The sequence below is a fragment of the Neolamprologus multifasciatus genome, chromosome 12, assembly GCF_963576455.1.
Source record: "Neolamprologus multifasciatus chromosome 12, fNeoMul1.2, whole genome shotgun sequence".
Lineage (NCBI taxonomy): Eukaryota > Metazoa > Chordata > Actinopteri > Cichliformes > Cichlidae > Neolamprologus > Neolamprologus multifasciatus.
The window spans coordinates 672,575-681,533 of record NC_140450.1 but is presented as its reverse complement, the minus strand read 5'-3'; positions in this window follow the sequence as shown (position 1 = coordinate 681,533).

Here is an 8,959-nt window from a genome sequence, read left to right as displayed (position 1 = left end):
GCACTGCAGTGGTTTGTATCATATCTATCTAATAGACTCCAATTTGTGCATGTAAATGGAGAGTCCTCTTCACACACTGAGGTTAATTATGGAGTTCCACAGGGTTCGGTGCTAGGACCAATTCTGTTTACATTATACATGCTTCCCCTAGGCAGCATCATTAGAAGACATAGCATACATTTTCACTGCTATGCAGATGACACCCAGCTCTATCTGTCCATGAAGCCAGATAACACACACCAATTAGTTAAACTGCAGGAATGTCTTAAAGACATAAAGACCTGGATGGCCACTAACTTTCTGCTTCTTAACTCAGATAAAACTGAGGTCATTGTACTCGGCGCTGAAAAGCTTAGAAATATGGTATCTAACCAGATTCTTACTCTGGATGGCATTACCTTGGCCTCCAGTAACACTGTGAGGAACCTTGGAGTCATTTTTGACCAGGATATGTCCTTCAACGCACATATTAAACAAATATGTAAGACTGCGTTCTTCCATTTGCGCAACATCTCTAAAATTAGAAATATCCTGTCTCAGAGTGACGCTGAAAAACTAGTTCATGCATTTATTACTTCCAGGCTGGACTACTGCAATTCATTATTATCAGGATGTCCAAAAAACTCACTGAAAAGCCTTCAGTTAATCCAAAATGCTGCAGCAAGAGTACTGACAGGGACTAGAAAGAGAGAGCAGATTTCTCCTGTTTTGGCTTCCCTTCATTGGCTTCCTGTTAAATCCAGAATTGAATTCAAAATCCTGCTCCTCACATACAAGGTCTTAAATAATCAGGCCCCATCTTATCTTAATGACCTTGTAGTACCATATCACCCTATTAGAGCACTTCGCTCTCGCTCTGCAGGCCTACTTGTTGTTCCTAGAGTATTTAAAAGTAGAATGGGAGGGAGAGCCTTCAGTTTTCAGGCCCCTCTTCTGTGGAACCAGCTTCCAGTTTGGATTCAGGAGACAGACACTATCTCTACTTTTAAGATTAGGCTTAAAACCTTCCTTTTTGCTAAAGCATATAGTTAGGGCTGGACCAGGTGACCCTGAATCCTCCCTTAGTTATGCTGCAATAGATGTAGGCTGCCGGGGGATTCCCATGATGCATTGAGTTTTTCCTTTCCAGTCACCTTTCTCACTCACTATGTATTAACAGACCTCTCTGTATTGAATCATATCTGTTATTAACCTCTGTCTCTCTTCCACAGCATGTCTTTATCCTGTCTTCCTTCTCTCACCCCAACCGGTCGCAGCAGATGGCCGCCCCTCCCTGAGCCTGGTTCTGCCGGAGGTTTCTTCCTGTTAAAAGGGAGTTTTTCCTTCCCACTGTCGCCAAAGTGCTTGCTCATAGGGGGTCATATGATTGTTGGGCTTTTCTCTGTATCTATGAAGCGCCTTGAGGCGACATTTGTTGTGATTTGGCGCTATATAAATAAAATTGAATTGAATTGAATTGAATTGGAAGTAATAAATGCATGAACTAGTTTTTCAGCATCACTCTGAGACAGGATATTTCTAATTTTAGAGATGTTGCGCAAATGGAAGAACGCAGTCTTACATATTTGTTTAATATGTGCGTTGAAGGACATATCCTGGTCAAAAATGACTCCAAGGTTCCTCACAGTGTTACTGGAGGCCAAGGTAATGCCATCCAGAGTAAGAATCTGGTTAGATACCATATTTCTAAGCTTTTCAGCGCCGAGTATAATGACCTCAGTTTTATCTGAGTTAAGAAGCAGAAAGTTAGTGGCCATCCAGGTCTTTATGTCTTTAAGACATTCCTGCAGTTTAACTCATTGGTGTGTGTTATCTGGCTTCATGGACAGATAGAGCTGGGTGTCATCTGCATAGCAGTGAAAATGTATGCTATGTCTTCTAATGATGCTGCCTAGGGGAAGCATGTATAATGTAAACAGAATTGGTCCTAGCACCGAACCCTGTGGAACTCCATAATTAACCTCAGTGTGTGAAGAGGACTCTCCATTTACATGCACAAATTGGAGTCTATTAGATAGATATGATACAAACCACTGCAGTGCAATACCTGTAATACCTACAGCATGTTCTAATCGCTCTAATAGGATATTATGGTCAACAGTATCGAATGCTGCACTAAGGTCAAGAAGGACAAGCACAGAGATGAGTCCACTGTCAGAGGCCATAAGAAGATCATTTGTAACCTTCAATAAAGCTGTTTCTGTGCTGTGATGAGCTCTGAAACCTGACTGAAACTCTTCAAATAAACCATTCCTCTGCAGATGATCTGTTAGCTGTTTGACAACTACTCTTTCAAGGATTTTTGATATGAAAGGAAGGTTGGAGATTGGCCTATAATTAGCTAAGACTGCTGGGTCTAGAGATGCTTTTTGAGTAAAGGTTTAACTACAGCCAGCTTGAAGGCCTGTGGTACATAGCTGATTATTAGAGATAGGTTGATCATATATAAGATCGAAGAATTAATCAATGGCAGGACTTCTTTGAGCAGTTTTGTAGGAATGGGGTCTAAAAGACACGTTGATGGTTTGGAGGAAGTAATTATTGAAGTTAACTCAGAAAGATCGATTGGAGAAAAAGAGTCTAACTTAACATCAATGGTACTAAGAGTAGCTGTAGATAATATTACATCTGTGGGATGATTATTGGTAATTTTTTCTCTAATGATAAAAATTTTATTTGTGAAGAAGTTCATGAAGTCATCACTAGTTAACGTTAAAGGGATGGTTGGCTCAAAAGAGCTCTGACTGTTTGTCAGCCTGGCTACAGTGCTGAAGAGAAACCTGCGGTTGTTCTTATTTTCTTCAATCAGTGATGAGTAGTAAGCTGTTCTGGCTTTGCGGAGGGCTTTCTTATAAAGCAACAAACTATTTCTCCAGGCTAAATGATGATCCTCTAAATTTGTGACACGCCATTTCCTCTCCAGATTACGAGTCATCTGCTTTAGGGTACGTGTTTGAGAATTATACCACGGGGTCAGGTACTTCTGATTAGAGACCTTAGTTTTCACTGGAGCTACAGTATCCAGAGTCGTACGTAGTGAGGAGGTGAAATTATTAACAAGATAATCGACCTCTGTTGGGGTAGCGTTCAGATAGCTGCTCTGCTCTGTGTTGGTACAGGGCATTGACGATGATAACAGTGGCTGGATTATATTCTTAAACTTAGTTACAGCGCTTTCAGAAAGACATCTACTTTGATAAAGTCCACTCTCCACTGCTGCGTAATCAATTATTGTAAATGTAAATGTTATCAAGAAATGATCAGACAGGAGAGGGTTTTCAGGAAACACTGTTAAATGTTCAGTTTCTATGCCATATGTTAAAACAAGATCTAGAGTGTGATTAAAGTGGTGGGTGGGTTCTTTTACATTTTGAGAGAAACCAATTGAGTCTAACAACAGATTAAATGCCATGTTGAGGCTGTCATTTTTAGCATCTACATGGATGTTAAAATCACCCACAATAATTATTTTATCTGAGCTCAGAACTAAATTAGATATAAAGTCTGAGAAATCAGACAGAAACTCTGTGTAAGGCCCAGGTGGACGATAGATGATAACAAGTAAGACTGGTTTCTGAGTTTCACAGCTGGGGTGGACGAGGCTAAGCATCAGGCTTTCAAATGAATTAAAAGTCTGTCTTGGTCTTTCATTAATTAATAGACTGGTGTGAAAAATTGCTGCCACACCTCCCCCTCGACCTGTGCTTCGAGATTTCTGGTAGTTAGAATGACTCGGGGGTGTTGATTCATTTAAACTAACATAATCATCCTGCTGCAACCAGGTTTCTGTAAGGCAGAGTAAATCAATTTGTTGATCAATTATTAAGTCATGTACTAACAGAGACTTGGAGGAGAGAGACCTAATATTTAATAATCCACATTTCACTGTTTTACTCTTTGGTTCAGATGTGGATACTGTATTGTTCTTTCTTTGTAAATGTTTAAGTTGTTTGTTGCTGGTTTTTAGTTTGTTTTTTGTCTTTTTGGAAGCAGACACAGTCTCTATGGAGATGGGTTTTTGGGGGGTAGCAGGAGGAGGGAAGCTGCAGAGAGGCGTGTAAGACTGCAACTCTGCTTCCTGGTCCCAACTCTGGATAGTCATATTTTGAGGGGTTTAATAAATTTGTCGATATTTCTAGAAATGAGAGCTGCTCCATCCAAAGTGGGATGGATGCCATCTCTCCTAACAAGACCAGGTTTCCTCCAGAAGGTTTGCCAATTATCTATGAAGCCCACATCATTTCTGGGACACCACTCAGACAGCCAGCAATTTAAGGAGAACATGCGGCTAAACATGTCACTCCTGGTCTGATTGGGGAGGGGACCAGAGAAAACTACAGAGTCCGACATTGTTTTGGCAAAGTTGCACACCGATTCAATATTGATTTTAGTCGTGATACAGTCAGACAGAATAATGTCGATGGTGCATTAGTAGAAGTTGGTCAGTATTCTGACAGGACACACCGCCTCAGCCTCCGTGGAAAGAGGAGCCGCTGTCTTGCTGCTTTTGTGATCACATCCATGTGACTTATTCAGCTCAGATCCTCACTGATGTTAATCCCCAGGAACCTGAAGCATCCGACTCTGGCTGGCAGGGCAGTCGGATTATTTACCTCATCACGCTCTCCCTAGTAGCACGCTGGGTCTGAGAAGGAGCTGGAGTCACCTCGACAGAAAGGTCACCGCAGCATCAAGATCGCCGTCACTGTTGTTGCTGCAGCTGTGAATGACACAGAGTCTCGTCCTGAAACCTGCCTGTGTAGAAGCAGTCTGCATGCCTAGGTGCTGGTTTTATACACCTGGAACATCTGGATCCAATGATTTGGATGTGTGATGTGTAGCATGTGTGTTATGAATCAAAGCCACGATCTGTGATGTACAAAGTCGGTTCAGATTTTTATCCTTCAGATATAAAAATGTTTTTTCTTTGCAGCTGATTTTCTGTCACATGTTTTTCCTGATGACTCTCAGGAGTCTCCAGCTTCACTCGGATAGACGTCACTGCGCTCTCTGTGGGAACGTTTCCTCCTGCGTCAGCTGATCGGCGCTCTGCTGCGGCTGTTAGAGAAACTCATCGGAGCGATTACTGCCCACTGCCAGGAGGACGAGTGGAAACAGGACTTCATGGTGACACGCTCACCTCCCAGTTTGTGGCAGGAACTCGTGTTTCTGTTGATGAAAACAGATTCTGGAGGAAGAGAAGAATCAGGCAGATAAATGCATCATGTTACTGAGTGTTCATGTTTCCATCTGTGCTGATTCACAGTGACCTGCAGCAGGGCTCAAAGCTCTTCTCGTGGCTGGTTTTCATTCTCAGATGATGCTACAGACGAACCTGCAGCCAGATTCATCCGTCTGATGGGATCTGTTTGTTTTAGCCGGCGTGTTTCAGGATCCACTCGCTACAGGGATGTTTCACATCTTTACTCTGGGCCTGAACATCGACTCTCTTTATTCTCAGGACGGTTTATTTCTGACCACATGCAGATTCATTCACCTCCTGATGTGAATCCTGTGGAATTACCTCTGTTGGGTCTGTGTGTAACGGGTGTATTAAAAAATAATTTATATTTCACCAAAGATCCATCCTGCAGTGTTATCTTGCTTTGTCAGTATTGGTTATGTATATGTGTTTATTTATATATGTTTATTTTCTGTATTTATATTTTGGGAGTTTTTATTTTGTTTGTGTGACCTTTGACTTCCCACGAAGTCACTTCCTGTAGCTGCGCGCTATTTTCCTCAGTCGCCTAGAGGCCCCGCTGAGGAGAGGCGAGCGTACGCTAGTGTTCTCAGTTACAGAGCGAATAAACACAGTTAAAGAAACTAAAAGTAATTCAAACACTGCTCGTTCCCTTTGTGCATTTTGTCTCACAGTTCTGTTCGATGTTTTAGTGTGAATTAGTTTTTCTGTCGAGTACAGCGCTTTATTGTAACATGCTAGTTAGCTAATCTCAGACTAGCGCATAGGAGCATGCAGGTGGCTTCACATGTGGGCCGCTATCCTTCTCTCTCCCTTGAAGGTGTTCATGCAGAAGTCCAGTAAAGTGAAGTCGCTGTACTGTTTTGTTTTATTTTAAACAGTTCTGGGAGAATAAATCCATCCAGCTGGCAAAGTGAGAGCTGACTCCTCTGGTCATTTGCACAACACAACGCAGAGAACTAACGGCAATCACAGTTTTAGGCCAGACCGGCTACATGTGTTTCCACAAGCCCGATAGTTTAGAGACTTCTTCCTCATGAAGAACACAACACATAACAGAACATCTCCAACCGTTTTTTTACTCGCTAACGAGGGAGAGGTTTGGTCAGAACCAGGCGGTGGAGCATAATGCTCATCACCTGTCTCCAGCCCAAATCCTTCAAAGAGCAGCTTCCTCGTTACCTTTTTATTGACATGACAATTACAGTACACATCACAGCAAAAGCACCTCCCACCGTAAAAGAGTGTGTGTGTGTGTGTGTGTGTGTGTGTGTGTGTGTGTGTGACCTCCTGCTCACCAAAAGAATCATAAAAGCAGGAAGCAACATCAAACAAACCTTCATGTGTGCTTGTGATAAAACACTACAGCCTACAGAACCCAGACAAACAGAGTTTGTAACAATGTAGAGGTGGTAGCATAAAAATGACAACATTTAACAATTCACTTTAACAACCTCTTTGATCACTGAGCAGATTTTCTGCTGTCTTTACCCCTGATGGTACTTTTTCCTGAACAGAGACGTAAACTGCATTCATTCAGTGGTCTGAGTGGCTCCTTTTAACCAGCGATCTGCTAATCCCTCACCCCGGATCAATGACAGCATTCAGTCTGAAAGTGGAACGTTTGTGCAAATCCACATAGTCGTCTCAGAGAGCTCTTGCATCCTTTCAATAATATGGTCAAAGATGAGGGAAGACTGTGTGTCACGTTTAATCTGTACCAGTTTGTTTGGCACAGTTAGGAACTTTATCACACCGATATCTCCTGCTCTAACTGTTCACTCGACTCAACAGTGAGAACTGTCCTTCCTTGTTAATAAGATCCATCATATCAGAGCCAATATCAGCCTTTCTTCTGGTCCCTCCCCCACATCTGGGCCTCGGTACAATCCTGTCTCAGAGGTTTGCACACAACTCCTTGGACTTCAAGGTCTAGTTTGTGCTCTGACATGATGACTGTCACCTGTAGACGGGAGCGTCCCTGTCCAAACCGTGTCCATTCAACTGAACTGAGCTCAGGTGGACTCCAGTCAGTGGTAGAAACATATTACTGATGATCAGGTGAAACAAAACGCACAGCTTTGAGTCTGATGGCAAAGGCAGCCAAATCTTATATATGTTATATTTCCATTTTTGAATTTTAATAAAATTTTAATAGAATTTCATTTTTTAATTATGGGGTGTTGTTTGTAGGACTTTGAGGAGATTAAATAAATTTAATCCATTTTGGAATAATCGGACATACTGAGCATGAAAGTGCAGAAGGGACAGATTAGAGCACTTCGCTCTCGCTCTGCAGGCCTGACCCTGAATCCTCCCTTAGTGATGCTGCAATAGACGTACAGTGGGGCAAAAAAGTATTTAGTCAGCCACCGATTGTGCAAGTTCCCCCACTTAAAATGATGACAGAGGTCAGTAATTTGCACCAGAGGTACACTTCAACTGTGAGAGACAGAATGTGAAAAAAAAATCCATGAATTCACATGGTAGGATTTGTAAAGAATTTATTCGTAAATCAGGGTGGAAAATAAGTATTTGGTCACCTCAAACAAGGAAAATCCCTGGCTCTCACAGACCTGTAACGTCTTCTGTAAGAAGCTTTTCTGTCCCCCACTCGTTACCTGTATGAATGGCACCTGTTTGACCTCATCATCTGTATAAAAAACACCTGTCCACAGCCTCAACCAGTCAGACTCCAAACTCCGCCATGGCCAAGACCAAAGAGCTTTCGAAGGACACCAGGAAAAGAATTGTAGACCTGCACCAGACTGGGAAGAGTGAATCTACAATAGGCAAGCAGCTTGGTGTGAAAAAATCAACTGTGGGAGCAATCATCAGAAAATGGAAGACATACAAGACCACTGATAATCTCCCTCGATCTGGGGCTCCACGCAAGATCTCATCCCGTGGGGTCAAAATGATCATGAGAACGGTGAGCAAAGATCCCAGAACCACACGGGGGGACCTGGTGAATGACCTGCAGAGAGCTGGGACCAAAGTAACAAAGGTCACCATCAGTAACACACTACAACGGCAGGGAATCAAATCCCGCAGTGCCAGACGTGTTCCGCTGCTGAAGCCAGTGCATGTCCAGGCCCGTCTGAAGTTTGCCAGAGAGCACATGGATGATACAGCAGAGGATTGGGAGAATGTCATGTGGTCAGATGAAACCAAAGTAGAACTTTTTGGTATAAACTCAACTCGTCGCGTTTGGAGGAAGAAGAATACTGAGTTGCATCCCAAGAACACCATACCTACTGTGAAGCATGGGGGTGGAAACATCATGCTATGGGGCTGTTTTTCTGCCAAGGGGACAGGACGACTGATCCGTGTTAAGGACAGAATGAATGGGGCCAAGTATCGTGAGATTTTGAGCCAAAACCTCCTTCCATCAGTGAGAACTTTGAAGATGAAACGAGGCTGGGTCTTCCAACATGACAATGATCCAAAACACACCGCCCGGGCAACAAAGGAGTGGCTCCGTAAGAAGCATTTGAAAGTCCTGGAGTGGCCTAGCCAGTCTCCAGACCTCAACCCCATAGAAAATCTGTGGCGGGAGTTGAAAGTCCGTGTTGCTCGGCGACAGCCCCAAAACATCACTGCTCTGTGAGAAGATCTGCATGGAGGAATGGGCCAAAATACCAGCTACTGTGTGTGCAAACCTGGTAAAGACCTATAGTAAACGTTTGACCTCTGTTATTGCCAACAAAGGTTATGTTACAAAGTATTGAGTTGTATTTTTGTTATTGACCAAAT